Source organism: Amblyraja radiata, chromosome 27, assembly GCF_010909765.2.
Source record: "Amblyraja radiata isolate CabotCenter1 chromosome 27, sAmbRad1.1.pri, whole genome shotgun sequence".
In the NCBI taxonomy this organism is placed as follows: domain Eukaryota; kingdom Metazoa; phylum Chordata; class Chondrichthyes; order Rajiformes; family Rajidae; genus Amblyraja; species Amblyraja radiata.
Genome location: NC_045982.1, coordinates 33099373 through 33117015, shown reverse-complemented (window position 1 = coordinate 33117015; position 17643 = coordinate 33099373).

Genomic DNA, 17643 nt, shown 5'->3' with positions numbered 1-17643 from the left:
CCCATCCTGCATCCAAGTCATTAAACAGCTTAGACTTCTACGTCGACCCCGTTTCATCCACAGAGCCTCTCGACGCAAGCTTGTTTACTTCAACCACGGTCATTCCATTCCATCCATCTGCTCACTACCACGCTCTACCCCCCCTCAACCGCGTCACCCCCCATCCCAGCTGACTGCACACACTGTCAACCAGGACAACCTCAGATCTCTCCAGCCTGCCCCCATCCCTCCACCCTCTCATAATGCCAACTTTGCCCTCCTCAACACCAGGTCGCTCAACAACAAAGCCCTTGCCCTCCATGAACTAATCCTTGACAACACTCTGGACTTCCTTCTGCTCACTGGAACCTGGCAACAACCCAATGTCTTCTTCTCCCTCAATCAAGCATCCCCACCTGGATTTAATTACATCTACAAACCCCGTCCCTCCCGCCATGGAGGTGGCCTCGCTGTTATTTTCAACCAGAACTTTCGGATCACTGAACTCAACTTCCCCCCAGTAGCATCATTTGAATTCCTCGCCTTCAAAACCCTTTCCTCCATGACAGTCATCCTCATTTACCGGCCACCTAAACCAAACCCCTCCTTCCTATCTGACTTCACTGAACTCCTCACATTTGCCTCATCCCTCTCCCCACGTCTGCTGCTACTTGGTGACTTAAATATTCACATGGACTCCCCCACCTGCAAGCTCGCTTCTGAATTCGCCTTTTTACTTGACAACTTCTCTCTCACTCAGCACGTCACCTTTCCCACCCATGACAAAGGTCACATCCTTGACCTGGTCTGCTCCACAAATCAACCGGTACTCGACCTCCATCCATGCCTCTTCCCCCTCTCTGATCATAAGCTTATACGGTTCACCATCCCTTCTCCGACACCTCGACCCCGCTTCCTCCGAGAAATCACCTTCCGTAATCTAAAATCCATTGATCCCCTCCATCTCTCTGACCTCCTCGCCACCACTCTCCCCCTGGACTCAACCCCCATCTCACCTGATGATCTCACAAACCATCTCAACTCCACCTTGTCTACCTCCCTTAACACTCTGGCCCCCCTCAAAACAAGAACCGTAACTTTCAACACATCTTCACCCTGGTACACACCTGCACTTCGTAATCTGAAACAGACTGGTCGCCGACGAACGACTCACAAATAAATCATCTCTCACAGTCCACCTTGAAGCTTACAAACTCCACCTCACTGACTACAAAGATGCCCTCATTGCTGCAAAATCTGCCTACCTCTTCTCCATATTCACCGACCCCTGCCTAAACCACAGAACCCTCTTCTCCACAGTGGGCAACCTACTCAAGCCTTGAGCCAACTCTCCCTACCTCTACTCCGGTTCTCTGCAACTCATTCCTCCACTTTTTCATTGATAAAATCAGCACCATCTATCAATCTTTATCCCCTGTACCCGACTCCCCAGCATCTACTCCACCACCTGCCAAGGCCCCTCCTTTCAACATCTCCACTGACCTCCTTACCCCTCCTCCACACTGCTTCCTCTCCCAGTTTGACCTGGTCACCCCTACTGAAATCTCCAAACACATCAGCTCTTCCAAACCCACTACCTGCTCCCTCGACCCTCTCCCCACTCCCCTGCTGAAGTCCTGCCTCCCCGTTCTCTGCCCCTACCTCACTAATCTCTTCAACTCCTCATTGTCCCAAGGAATTGTCCCCTCCGCTTTCAAAACTGCTGCTGTCACACCAATCTTAAAGAAACCTGGTTTTGATCCCTCCTCTCTCATTAACTACCGCCCAATCTCAAACCTCCCCTTACTTTCAAAAACCCTGGAGCGTATCGTTGCGTCACAACTTCATTCCCACCTCCTTGCGTATAACCTACTTGAACCCCTCCAATCTGGCTTTCGCCCCCTCCATAGCACAGAAACTGCTCTCCTCAAAGTCCTCAATGACCTCCTCACCTCTGCTGACACTGGTTCCCTCAACATCCTCATCCTCCTCGACCTGAGCGCAGCCTTCGATACAGTGAACCATAACATCCTGCTCACCAGACTCAAAGACCTCGGCATTGAAGGCTCTGCACTCAGCTGGCTCCGTTCCTACCTTTCCAACAGATCCCACTTCATCTCTCTCCATAACCACACCTCTGCTACAGCCACAGTCACTCAAGGCGTTCCCTAAGGCTCCGTACTCGGCCCCCTCCTCTTCATCATCTACATCCTCTCCCTTGGTCAGATACTCCGCCACTTCAACCTGGACTTCCACTGTTACGCTGATGACACCCAGATCTACCTCGGCACCAAATCCCCCCACAACCCCCCCCTCTCCCATATCAACTCCTGTTTGTCAGCTATAAAAACCTGGATGCAACATAACTTCCTCAAACTCAACAGCGATAAGACAGAATTCCTCCTCATAGGCTCCAAATCCTCACTCAGCAAAATCAATAACCCCACTCTCACCATCGACGGCACCACTGTCTCCCCATCTCCCCAGGCCCGCAAACTTGGCATGATCTTTGATTCCACCCTCTCCCTTGAGCCTCACATCCGCCATGTCATTAAAACCTCCTTCTTTCATCTCCGCAACATCGCAAAACACAGACCCTCTCTCACACCTCCCGCTGCTGAAAGACTCATCCATGCCTTCATCTCCTCCCGACTGGACTATTGCAACTCACTTCTCCTTGGTATCAGCTCCACCTACATCCACCGACTCCAACTGGTATAGAACGCAGCCGCACGACTCATCACCCACACCAAATCCTGGCATCACATCACTCCAGTCCTCAAACAACTTCACTGGCTTCCCATCTCCCACCGGATCACCTACAAAATCCTGGTCCTCACCTACAAAGCCCTCCACCATCTGGCCCCCCCATATCTCACTGACCTCCTCTCCCCCTACCAACCCTCACGGTCCCTCAGATCCACATCAGCTGGTCTCCTCTCCATCCACAAGTCCAACCTCCGCAGTTTTGGGGACAGAGCCTTCTCCAGGGCAGCTCCCAGGCTCTGGAACTCCCTCCCCCAACTGGTCCGCAATTCCGTGTCCCTCACCATCTTCCAGTCCCGCCTCAAGACTCATCTCTTCACCTCTGCCTATCCTTAGCCCCACGTCCCCCTTCTTTTTCATCTGTGCATGAATTGCCTCATATTGTGTTTTGAATTGAATTCTGTCTTTAATTTGTGTACTAGTCATGTCTCTACTATTTATTTCATTCCCCTTACATGTTTTTCCTCTACCTGCTAAATTTTTGTAAGGTGTCCTTGAGACTCTTGAAAGGCGCCCATAAATAAAATGTATTATTATTATTATTAGAGTGGTTTATGTACTCATCAGCCAAATGATTAGGAGGTATTTAAGGCACAGTAATGGAATAGTAACTTAATGTTATAATCCCATAAAACTGAATTTTAATGTGTCAGTCATCCGTGCCGAGTTAAACGTAAGGAAGCATAAACAATGCTTCCCATCTCCTATGCAGATAGCTGCTATTTGGTGCTATCCCTGCAATCTGTAGTGAGCACTCTTTACGCTCATGGTTTGACAACCCAGGCCGCAGAAATGATCTCTCAGAGTCTGTAAGTCTATGATTGATTATATCATGCAGAGGATGGTTTCAACATCACAACTGAACCAGTATCTTTTTATCCGGGATTAACCATGTAAGGTTTTATGTTAATTCTTCGCCTCAGCAGGAGCCATAGGTGTATAACCCAGGCAGGCACTATGAAAACCCGGAAGCGGGAATCTTGCTAAATTTTGCAAAACCCGTCTATTGAGGCCAAATGGAGGAAGACATAAAATAACATTCCTTCCTAGTGTAGCGAGAATGCACCCTTCGCCACTGTATGCCTCGTTCACTGTTGATTGAAACTGGATGCAAGCAACTCAATAGTTAGTGTTCTATCAATCCACATTGTCATTAAATACTTTGTGATCACACATTCATTCTGTGTTGTCATTGATTTTGCATAATAATACACCAGTGCTAAATGTGGTTTGGTAAAACTATCACCGGATACTTTGATTTGATTGTACCTTTGTGATTAACATATACCACCACCAAAGTGTATCACCTTGGACTTGTGCATGCCGTATATGCATATCCATATCCTTTAATGCACAGAATGCACCTGGTGTGCATTGGCAGTTGATATCATGACTGAACACTTGATAACTCATGCTAATCCCGTCTGCCTCCGTAACTAGAGATGGTATTAGTAAATTACCCATCTTTGGGCAATAGCATCAGTTGGAAATGACTGAAGATTTACGGATAAGAGGTTTTAGTGGAGCAAAGCTGTCCATCATTGTGACTTTGATTGTTTCTGCTAAAAATAGCAGAGGTCTAATTTTTTGTCTCAGATCTGATCCCAGACCAATAAATGGATGATTGTATCCCAACAATCAATAGTTTCAGTTGGTATCAATTTAATTTAAATTTAACTGGACGGGTGAGAACCAATTCCTCAAATATAGCTATGTGGCTGATAAAGCTAATTTAGTAAAATACAGTATGTTCAATATCATCCAGATTGGCCATGCTACTTATTTGTTAGCTCTGTGCAACCGAAGCACTGATAGTAGTGATTTGGTAAATAATCTAGAAACTGGAGTTAGCCCATTGTAACGCTACTGAGTGTATCATTGCCTCATCCAGTTAAATTTCAAATATCTTCAACCCTGTGAGCGGAAATGATCACATGGAAGTTATTCAGAAAAGTCTATTGCACATGCGGGTTGAGGCTGTTGACAATTATCAGCCCACATCCCATTCTTGTGAGCCTTCTCTTGAAAGGCAACTCCAACCATACCTGTGTGCAGTATAAACTAATCTAGTGTTATCCCAAACCAGTGTAAATATTCAAACCAGTTAAATATTACCAACTTGTATCCGTGACTGGAGACATCATCGATGAGGTTCCATACCTTTATCCGAATGGGAGGACTGATGCAACCTGACCAGGAGCTGCCTCAAACATGTGTGCATGATTTTACATCTGCTCCTGGAGGTAGAGGAGCTCGCGTACGAGGTTGGCGCATCTTCCTACGAAGGCCGTTCTGGGCTGAGGCCTAAAAAAGACCTTTGTCCTGGTTGTACGGCCTTCAAGCTTTCACCAGCTTCAGTTCATCGTGGTTTGCTGGTGGGTGCGTAGGGGTGCTGCCGTCAAAGATGTAAGGTCTTGCGTGATGATGTGGCCTTCCTGAACCCGATGGCCACTCGTCGAGCTCCTGCTGCTGGTAGTGTCGTTCCTGCACCACCTGCACACTTGTGGTTTCTTCAGCCAAACCCCTGTCTTCAGAGTCAGCCCAGAAGTGACTCCTAATGCACCCCTCTGTCGAGGGAGTTGCATTATGCAGCCCTCAATAAGGTGCTGCTATGGGCGTCCCAGGACCCCCTGGTGACTAGGCTCCATATACCGGAGCATGTCACATTGGAGCTTCTGATCCATCAACCGCTCCATGCGGGATATGCGATCACAGTTGCTCCCGCCGGCTTCCATTCCTGTAACATATTCTCACAAAATAGCACAAAACAACCTTTGAGTAAGGAATTTACCTGCATATCCTTTTAAAACTTTCTGCTGCGGGGCAACGCTCCTCCCGAGGCTGGTCTCGTGGTCGTGGTTTGTTACAGGTGGGGTTCCTCTGTGGTCCTTGTAGAAACACTTCCATTGCGGGTTATTTCTCACCCCAGCTTTTTCTCCGCGGTCCCTTATAACAGGGCTTCTCCACGGTGTTCTCCAGCTGGGGCTTTCTTTCCCCCCCTCCTACCCCCTCTGAGTATCACCGCAGTAACTGCAGCCGGGATATCCCCGCGGTCCCTATCAAAGGGATAGCCGCGATTTACAAAGTCGGGGGGGGTATATGAAGCCGCTGGTTTAACTCCCAGCGGCACAGTACTAACTGCCGTCCGCTCCTCGCATCCCGCAGTCTACGGAGCAGGTTCTCAGGTCGCTCCCCGTATTCCACGGTCTCCGGAGCGGCTGTCCCGGTGACCCCGGCACCAATATGAAGCCGCTGGCACCACTGCCAGCGGCTCAAAGGTGAATCCACCGCTATCCGCTCCCCGTTTCCCGCGGTCTCCGGAGCGGCTGTCCAGGTGCCCCCAGCACCAATATGAACTCACGTGACTCCGAAGTAAAATAGGATCTGGTATGTTCACTTGGTTTTTACAACAACTTCATTAAAGAATCAATGGAAATAACGACTGGAAAATTTGTTTTTGTTATTGACAGCGTAAGTGTGGTCACTCCTCTCTGCCTGTGTAGTAATGACAATGGAAAGGATAAAAATTGCTATTACAGTGTCTATCTACAGGGAAATAAGTGTCTAGGAATTGCTACTAATTGGTGATTTGATGAGAAAAATTCAGACGATATTTAGACTAAAACATATCACAGTTATTCAACCTAATGAAACGATTTGAATAGTTTGTCCACAAAAAAATGAACAGAAAATGTATTTGTGGAATAATTGATATTTAATAATGATACTATAATTTTTCAAATTTGATCAGAGTTCCTGAAGGAATCATGTAACGTTGCAAGGAATCTCATTGGTTTAAATGCCATCATAAACACAGAAAAATAATTCAAGCAGATTAAAACCTTACTTCAAAATATATAGATAGACACTGTAATAGCAATTTTTATCCTTTCCATTGTCATTACTACACAGGCAGAGAGGAGTGACCACACGTACGCTGTCAATAACAAAAACAAATTTTCCAGTCGTTATTTCCATTGATTCTTTAATGAAGTTGTTGTAAAAACCAAGTGAACATACCAGATCCTATTTTACTTCGGAGTCACGGTCCGAGAACACTAACGCAATTATCAAAAAAGCTCATCAGCGCCTCTACTTCCTGAGAAGGTTACGGAGAGTCGGATTGTCAAGGAAGACTCTCTCTAACTTCTACAGGTGCACAGTCGAGAGCATGCTGACCGGTTGCATCGTGGCTTGGTTCGGCAATTTGAGCGCCCTGGAGAGGAAAAGACTACAAAAAGTAGTAAACACTGCCCAGTCCATCATCGGCTCTGACCTTCCTTCCATCGAGGGGATTTATCGCAGTCGCTGCCTCAAAAAGGCTGGCAGTATCATCAAAGACCCACATCATCCTGGCCACACACTCATCTCCCTGCTACCTTCAGGTAGAAGGTACAGGAGCCTGAAGACTACAACAACCAGGTTCAGGAATAGCTACTTCCCCTCAGCCATCAGGCTATTAAACCTGGCTCGGACAAAACTCTGATTATTAGCAACCACTTTCTGTTATTTGCACTACCAGTTTATTTATTCATGTGTGTATATATTTATATCATGGTATATGGACACATTTATCTGTTTTGTAGTAAATGCCTACTATTTTCTGTGTGCTTAAGCAAAGCAAGAATTTAATTGTCCTATACAGGGACACATGACAATAGACTCACTTGAACTTGAACTTGAACTTATTGGTTTTAGCTGGATAATGCTACAAGGCATTGGCTGCTTTCTTCTGTTGAATGCTGATAATTGTGTTGTCTGGATTTTATTCAGCCTTTTGCCCATATTTTTATCCGCCTTTTTCTCACACATATATCCCAGGGGACCACCAATAGTCTGCATTGTCAAAGACCCAACGGTGAATGACTGAGACATCATTAATTTGAGTTTGATCCAAGGAATAGTTTGTTGTCAATTCGCTACACCAGTTCATCATGCGGAATAATTCTCAGTAATGTAATTCACTGTTACCTTCAGCTCTCCCAGGGTCCTGTCTGATAAATGAAATGATTAACATTATGAACTTTAAAAAAATCCTACAATTGCTAATTTAGTGTACAATAGTTTGAGCATTTGTGTTTAATAGTTTCTGCTTTGGAATGGGAATCTAATTGCCTCGGCTAAAAGATATTAGCTATAAGGCGAGGTTGGACACACTTGGATTGTTTTCTTTTTCAGTTTAGTTTAGTTTATTTTTGCCACATGTACAGTGAAAACTTTTTTGTTCCAGTCAGCGAAAAGACTATGCATGATTACAATCAAGCCATCCGCAGTGTACAGATACAGGAAAAGGGAATAACGCTCGGTGCAAGATAAAGTGCAGCAAAGTCTCCAATGAAGTAGATGGTAGGTGAGGATCGATCTCTAGTTAGTGATAGGATGGTTCAGTTGCCTGCTAGCAGCTGGGAAGAAACTGTCCCTGATTCTGGAAGTGTGCATTTTCACACTTCTGTACCTCTTGCCTGATGCAAGAGGCGAGACGAGGGAGTGACCGGGGTAGGACCGGCCTTTGATGATGCTGCTGGCCTTGCCGAGGCAGTGTGAAGTGTAAATGGAGTTAATGGAAGGGAGGTTGGTTTGTGTGATGATCAGGTCTGCGTCCACAATTCTCTGCAATTTCTTGCCGTCTTGGGTGGAGCTGTTCCCAAACCATGCTATGATGCATCCTGATAAAATGCTTTCTACGACGCATCTGTAGAAGATGGTGAGAGTTGTTGGGGACATGCCGAACATCCTGAGCCTTCCAAGGAAGTAGAGGTGTTGGTGTTGTTGCTTGGCCATTGCTTTGATGTGGCAGGTCCAGGCCAATTTGCTGGTGATATTTACTCCTAGGAATTTGAAGTGTTCAACCATCTCTACTTTGGAGCCATCAATGTACCGGAACCTGAAGTAGATCACAATCACTTTGTCTTGCTGGCTTTAAGGGGGAGGTTGTTGTCTTGACCTTAGATTATGAGTTTCCCAAACGTTCCTATACTCCGTCTCTTCATTATTTGATATCCAACCCACTTAATTCTGAAATTCCAGAGGTTGAGAGGAGGCCTGATTGGAGCACATAAAAGTCTGCGAGTGGTAGATAGGGTAGACAGGCAGAACATTTTTTTTCATAGATGAAAATATAAAAAACTAGAGGGCATATGTTTAAGATGAGAGGGGCAAGGTTTAAAGGAGATGTGTGGGGCAAGATATTTTGCACTGAGGGTGTTGAGTGCCTGGGATGTGTTGCCGGGGATGGAGGAGGGGGCAGATATGATAGTAGCATTTAATAGGCACATGAATATCAGGGAATGAAGGGATATGTATCATGTGTAGGTAAATAAAGAGTTCAGCACAGACATTGTGGGCCAAATGATGCGTTCCTTTGCTGTAAACACAAAAATGCTGGTGTAACAGGCAACATCTCTGGAGAGAAGGAATGGTTAACGTTTCGGGTCGAGACCCTTCTTCAGACTGATGTCAGGGGTGTGGGCGGGACAGAGATACCCAGTCGGAGACAGTAAGACTGGGGGGAGAACTGGGAAGGTGGAGAAGAGGGAGAGAGAGAGAGAAAGCAAGGGCTATTTGAAGTTAGAGAAGTCAATGTTCATACCGCTGGGGTGTAAGCTACCCAAGTTCCTGTTTTATATTTGTGAAAAACAGAAATTAATGATTGAGATTCACAGAACTACAGATGTTGGAATCGTGAATAAAACACAAAGTGCATGAGCAACTCCAGGTCAGACAGTATCTGTGGAGAGAATGGATAGGTGACCTTTCGGGTTGAGATCCTTCTTTCAACTGATTATAGTAGGGAGGAGAAAGCTGGCAAAGAGGTGGCGGCAGAGTCTGGCAGGTGACAGGTGGATAGAGGTGAGGGGGTTATTTGGCAGATGGATAGCCAAAGGAATGAAGAGGAGTGACATGTAAAGCTAAAGGGATGGATATAGGTGGATGAGACTGAGCTGGGTGCGGGGGGAGGGGGGGGGGGGGGGAGAAGCTGATTCTCCAGTCTACATGTTAATGATGGCTGTTTGGACACTCAGTACGTTTAGTTTAGTTTAATTTAGAGATACAACATGGAAACTGGCCCTACGACCCACCGAATCCCACACACCACCGATCCCTGCAAATCAACACTTCCCGACACACACTAGAGACTATTTTTTTACATTTACACCAAGCCAATTAACCTACAAACCTGTACGTTTTTGGAGTGCGGGAGGAAACTGAAGATCTCAGAGAAAACCCACGCAGGTCACGGGAAGAACATACAAACTCCGAACAGACAACACCCACAGTCAGGATAAAACCCAGGTCTCTGGCTATGTAAGGCAGTAGCTCTACCATTACACCACCGAGACACACCAAGAACCTGCATGTCCCTGTGGCCACACCAATCTTTGCTGGTAGCCAGAAGCTCCAGGCTTTCACTGCAGTCTGCATATCACTGCCCGCCATCAATGCAAAGGAAAAAAAATCCTTCATTCACTTGAAGAGAATTCATTTAAATAATTCCTCTGTCACTTGAAGAATTTCTTCAGGAAGTAACTATTTCCGAAGCCATATTCACCAATCTCGCTCATGGACTGGGAAGATCGAATTCCACAGATTTTAAATAATTTATCATGCTTAGGTTTTGAACACTTTATTCAAGCTGCAGCAATTAAAAATTAAATACTTTTTTCAGGGCAAATCGAAGCAAAAAAGCCAAGTTTTCCCAAATGGTTTGGAAAGTGGATATCTGAGATTTCTGCTGCAGTTAGCACAATGTCAGATCTTGGATCTGCTGAATTAATTTACATGAACACAAAGCCAAATCAGCAACTCAACAGCCTGATAGTCCTGCTCTGATATTCCTCGCTGTCTGGAAAAATTAACATGTGGGAATTGTAATATATTTCTTTCTTAACCTTCTTTGCTCATTACATTACCTCTGTGAACGGCTAAAGCAAGTCGTGGCTAACTCCTGGCTCAAGTTGAGATTTAGTTCATCTCAAGGTGAGTTTGGGCAGAGTAAACACACAGCATTATTAATTCCTCATTACAGATCCGTGCCATGATTGCAACAGGGATGGTGACTGAACCAGTACTGATGAAGCTGCAATTTTTACTCTGAGGCCCGTTATGTAAAAATTTGTTTCCATACTGCGGGCAATTTTGTGATTCTACTAATAATTGGTAGCGTAATTTAAAAGCAGTTATAGGCTCATTGTGTCATACAGCATGGCAACTGAGTCTTCTACTCAACTTGTCCATGCCAACCAAGATGCCTCATCTACGTCAGTCCCACCTGCCCACGTTTGGCCCATATCCCTCCAAACTTTTCCAATCCATGTACCTGTCCAAGCATATTTTAAATGTTGTTATAGTACCTGTTGTTATATGTTGTTAAATGTTGTTATAGTACCGATCGAACCTGTGTCTCTGGCACTGTGAGGCAACAGCTCTGCCTGCTGCACCAGTCTACAGCCCATAAGATCCTCGGCCTTTTGTCAGTGGCGAGCTGAGCAGAGATACTTCCTGGCCCGCTGAGTTACTCCAGCATTTTATGTCGACCTTCAGGATAGCTTGTTTATTTTGTGATTGGGCTTGCAATGATATAGACTGCGTAACAGAACTGACAGGGTGTAATTAGAATCAGGACATGGTGGCCTGGGAGAGACACTGGCAATAGTTTGCCTGTCCTTCTGTTGGATCTGAATGAATTTGCGGAGGTGGCATTGATGGTATCTCTCCAGTGCCTCGAGGTGTCAGCAGTGGATAGTCCAAGTTTCAGAAGTGTACAGGAGGCCAGGGATCATTGCTTAGCATGGGGTTTTTTATTTCAGGCTTTAAGATCTTGATGATTATGTTCACTTTTCTGCAGACAGCCCGAGGCTGTGCTGGCACACATAAGATGACAAGAAATTTCATCTTTAATTTCTGTGCTCTCCAGAGAATGTTGTTGTGCAACTGGACAGACGGATAGAAAACGTTTGATTTACAGATGTTGTACACAAGCTGTAACCTCACTGATATTTCAGTGAGCCGGTCTGCGTACTGCAGCTTAACATAAAGGTCAGGGTGACCCTGAGTGGAGACAATGTAAGTAGAATAGTTTCCCATTAGTTCAAATCCAGCTGGAATTTTGGTGGCTGCGAGATGCGGCAGTCCATTGAGAACGTTCATGTGATAGGATCAGAATTAGGCCATTCGGCCCAACAAGTCTACTCCGCCATTCAATCATGTCTGATCTATCTCCCCCTCCTAACCCATTCTCCTGCCTTCCCCCAATAACCCTTGACACCCGTACTAATCAAGAATCTACCCATCTATGCCTTCAAAATATCCATTGACTGCCCGCCACACACTTCAATGGCAATGAATACCACAGATTCACAACCCTCTGACTAAAGAAAGGTAGGAGGTATTGTCAGGGCAATGATGGCTTCCATGGCACCAGTCTGCACCGAGATTGGCTCTATGTGGAACCTATCATAAAGTCATACATTCATACAGCATAGAAACAGGCCCTTCGGCCCAACTTGCCCATGTCGACCCACTTCCTTACTTCTTCCCGCCCCCCGCCCCCCCACCCCCACCCTCATATCACTCTGAAGAAGGGTCTCGACCTGAAACATCGCATATTTCCTTCGCTCCATAGATGCTGCCTCACCCGCTGAGTTTCTCCAGCATTTTTGTCTACAATCTATTGACATTGTCAAGCGAAAACCTTCATGAAGTGAGGATAGACACAAAATGCTGGAGTAACTCAGCGGAACAATCCTAATTTGAGGAAGGACATCCTTGTGATTGAGGCAGTGCAGCGTAGGTTCACGAGATTGATCCCTGGGATGGCGGGACTGTCATATGAGGAAAGATTGAAAAGACTAGGCTTGTATTCACTGGAGCTTAGAAGGATGAGGGGGATCTTATAGAAACATATAAAATTATAAAAGGACTGGACAAGCCAGATGCAGGAAAAACGGTCCCAATGTTAGGCGAGTCCAGAACCAGGGGCCACAGTCTTAGAATAAAGGGGAGGTCATTTAAGACTGAGGTGAGAAAAAACTTTTTCACCCAGAGAGTTGTGAATTTATGGAATACCCTGCCACAGAGGGCAGTGGAGGCCAAGTCACTGGATGGATTTAAGCGAGAGTTAGATAGAGCTCTAGGGGCTAGTGGAGTCAAGGGATATGGGGAGAAGGCAGGCACGGGTTATTGATAGGGGACGATCAGCCATGATCACAATGAATGGCGGTGCTGGCTCGAAGGGCCGAATGGTCTCCTCCTGCACCTATTTTCTATGTTTCTATGTTCTATGCTTCTATGACAACCAACATCTCTGGAGAGAAGGAATGGGTCACGTTTCGGGTCGAGACCCTTCTTCAGACTCGACCCGCAACATCACCCATTTCTTCCCTCCAGATATGCCGGCTGTCCCGCTGAGTTACTCCAGCTTTTTGTGTCTATCTTCGGTTTAAACCAGCATCTGCAGTTCCTTCCTACACAAACCTCTATGAATTATCGTACAACGGACCGAGGTAGAGGAAAGTCCTGGTTGGTGGAGAGTTTCAGTAACATCAGGCACATTTATTCTCCAAATTCAGCAGCACTTACCATATCATGTTGAAGCTTACATCTCTACTGTATCCCAAAATGTTATTTTCTGCAAGAAATGTAATCTGCATTTGATTGAATCTATACCATTCACCTCCATCATCTGTTTTGACAGTGTGTTAGGGAGAGAAGATTATTTCCATATTTACTAGCTTTCAAGTGTGAATTATTTTCCCTAGTTCCATTATTTTGCACAGGATGAAACAGCTTGTCACGGTTGACATTACTCGTCCCTTTAAAACAAAAGTAAAATGGCAATTATATCAGCTTTCAATCTTTTATTTCTCAGTGACAACATGCCCAATTTACTTAATTCAATTCCTCCACCCCTTCAATCATTCTCTATGGGGTTTTTTCGATATCCCTTAAGGAACTGCGATATTTTTTTTTTGTACTTTGGCAACCAGACTATTGTCTGTATTCAACATAAAGATGTACCTATGATTTATATAATGGCAGAATTTCTTTATTATTTGGACACGGAATTGCTCTTCTTATGCAGTTAAGAATGAGATGTGCAGTGCATTGACAAAACAGTACAGATATATTTGTTGGCAATTTATTCCTTGGTGGAACAATGAATGCGCATTTATAGAGCTATCGACACAGACTATAGAGAACCAGGCACTTCAGCCCATCCCATCCATGCTTACCTACAAGTACGTGGAAGTTGCCTTTACCTTGGGCGGCACGGTGGTGCAGCAGCAGAGACTCGGGTTCGATTCTGACTACGGGTGCTTTCTGTGTGGAGTTTGCACGTTCTCCCCGAGCCCGCGTAGGTTTTTCCCAGGTTCTCCGGTATCCCCCCACATTCTAAAGAAGCTTTTGGATAGGCACAAGGAAATGCAGGGAATGATTTGAATATATGCTAACAAGGATAACTATTAAAATGCACAGGCTAATTTAAACCCCACAGTTTGATTGGTGAATACAGTGCAATTTCAGGACCACTTTATGTGCTCTGAGGAGGGATTGTGGAATCTAGTGTTGAAATTTAGACAGTACAGCCCAATTTATTCTGTCTATAATCATCAATCAGAGAAGAAACTCAGCCAATGCACTGAATCTCTGCACTGAAACAAGTGGAACAATGTCAAGTGATGTAAATAGTTCAGTCCTACCTGTTAAACAAACCAACATGGATAGATGAGATCAGACCAGTTGAAGAAGGGTCTCGACCCAAAACATCACCCATTCCTTCTCTCCAGAAATGCTGCCTATCCCGTTGAGTTACTCCGGCATTTTTTTGTCTATCTATGGATAGATGAGAATTGGAATAGTTAGATCATTCATTGATGATTTCCCAATACTTCAATGGGCTAATAGATTCATTTTGGGGATTATTTGCAAGACAATATCATGGTTTCATAACCAGCAAAGCTAAACTAATGCCACTGATAGTTATCAAGAGAGGCAAAATGTCCCTGTGTGTCTGAGATGCAGTGATTGTATCTGGCTCCATCGCCCCCTCCGATAATGCGTTCCCGAGATCAACAACTCTCTGTGCAAAACAAAACTCTCCTCAAATCCTTTTTAAAAACTCATTCCACTCAATAAAAAACATATGCTCCCACGTTTTGATACACATATCATGGGAAAAAGATACTGAGCATCTACCATCATTTTATATACATCTCAGCCTTCTTCAATCCAGGGAAAGCAAGCTCAGCCTATCCAATCTCTTCCCATCACTAAAGCTCTTGCATCTCACCTGCACTCTTTAGTGCAACTGAATCCTTCCTACAGTGCGGTGACCACACCTGCGCACGATGCTTCACAGTCATAGTCATAGAGTGACACAGCGTGGGAACAGGCCCTTCGGCCCAACCTGCCCACACCGGCCATCATATCCCAGCTGCTCTAGTCCCACCTGCTTGCACTTGGCCCAGATCCCTCTAAGCCTATCCAATCCATGTACCTGTCTAGATGTCTCTTAAACGTTGCAATAGCACCTGCCTCAACTACCTCCTCCAGCACCTCATTCTATACACCCAACACCCTTTATATGAAAAAGTTACCCTTCAGGTTCCTATTAAATCTTTCGTCCCTTACCTTAAACCTGCATGCTCTGGTTCTCGATCCCCCTACTCTAGGCAAAAGACTCTGTGCGTTTGCCCAATCTATACCTCTCATTTTTATACATCTCTATAAGATCACCCCTCATCCTCCTGCCCTCCAAGTTCAACTTAACCAGTGTTTTGTAAAATTGCAACATAATGTCGCAACCTTTATACTCCATGTCCTGCTCTATGAAGTCAAGCATGTCATGTGCATTCTTCACTAACCTAGTCAAGTCAAGTCAAGTCAAGTCAAGTCAAGTTTATTTGTCACATACACATACGAGATGTGCAGTGAAATGAAAGTGGCAATGCTCGCGGACTTTTGTGCAAAAGACAAACAACCAAACAACCAAACAAACTATAAACACAATCATAACACACATATTCTTTTACATAATAAATAATGGAAGGAAAAACGTTCAGTAGAGTTAGTCCCTGGTGAGATAGGCGTTTACAGTCCGAATGACCTATCCACTGTTGTCACTTTCAGGGAACTATGGACTTGAACTCATCATCATTTCTTAAGTCCCCAATGTTGATTCTGTGTGTCCTACTACTATTTGATCTCCCAATTTCCTTGCACTTGTCAGGATTAAATTCCATGTGCCAACACTCCTCGCCACTTTCCATTTGATCTATATCCAGCTGCAACCTTCGACAGCCTTCCTCACTATTCACGAGATCTCTACATTCACATCCAAGTCATCAATATATAACAAGGTACCCACCACCAGACCCTCCAGTACATTTCTGCTCATATCCTTCCACCACCAACCTCCTATCACCAGGCCAATTTTTGATCCAATTAGCCAGCTTGCCTTGGGTAGATTCTTGATTAGTACGGGTGTTAGGGGTTATGAGGAGAAGGCAGAAGGGTGGGGTTGAGAGGGAATAACGACTCTGTCATTATTTAATGGCAGAGTAGACGTAAAGGGCCGAATGGACAAATTCTGCTCCTACCACATGACCTTCTGACCGCATGATCCCGTGCCTTAATTTCATGGATCATTCTACAATGCAAAATCTTATCAAACGGCTCAGTGAAGAACATACACTATTGCCTGAGACAATTTTCATCTCTGTTGAACCGTGGACAATTGAAGTATTCTACAGAGATTGAACATAGACTAATAACTAAACATAACTTAGTTGAGATCCTCCTATATTCATCCTTTCTTTACAGCATTCTGTACATCTGGGAACTGGAACCAGAATACAGGATCAATTTTAAACTCAAGGAAGACATATGTGACTCTCAGATCCCCATCAACGTTAAAGTAGAAGGGCAACTGGAACAGTAAATTGAATTTTAATCAATGGAAATTGGATGGCACGCTTGAATCCAGCTTCACCAGGTAACGTCTACCCTCCAACTGCAGTCTGACTTTAAATGGATGAAAATATTTTCATTTATGCTCATGTAGTAAGTCTAATTATCTATCAGTGAACCAGCAAGAGCATGGGAAGGTTATAGGTTTATTATTGCCATGTGTACCGAGGTTCTATCGTGTCATAAAATCAAATCAGAAAATGCATATATGAACACAATCAAGCAAGACTCGAGTACATGAAGCAGAGCAGAGAGAGGTATGAAGTGCAGAATATAGTTCTCAGCATTGAAGCGTTACAGCTCCAGAGAACAATGTCCAATGTCCGCAATCAGGTAGGTTGGAGAATCGAGACTGTCCCCTCGCTAACGGAAGGACTGTCGGGAAGCCTGCTCACAGAAGGGAACAAGTTCTTTCTGGGTCTGATGTTGTGAGCTTTCAAGCTTCTGTATCTTCTGCCTGAGAGGAATGTGGAGAAGAAGGAATGACTAAGATGGGAAAAGACTTTTAATTAATTTGGGTGCTTTCCTGAGCCACCATGAAGTGCAGATGGAGTCAATGGTGGGGAGACAGGTCTGTGTGATGGATTGGCTACATCCCCACAATTTTCTCAATTTCTTGAAATGCACTTTTAGCACTGTACAGCAGAGGATATCATCTACTGGAATTGTGGTCTCCTTAAAAATGTACGTCTAGGTCTGCTATAACGTGTGCTTCCATAATGTGTCTTGTGTATAAAGTGAGTGATGCATTAAGAAACATTATTGGTCATAACAGAATTCTGATCAGGAACTAGTCCAAAGTAATTACCTGCATTGTCTCTTAAGAACATTGGCTGTCAGTTTCACCACGGGAGGTTATTTAACAGTTGCTTCGGAAATTGACAAGCAATTGCTTCTATTGGCATTTGTGCAAAGGTACTTTATTAAATA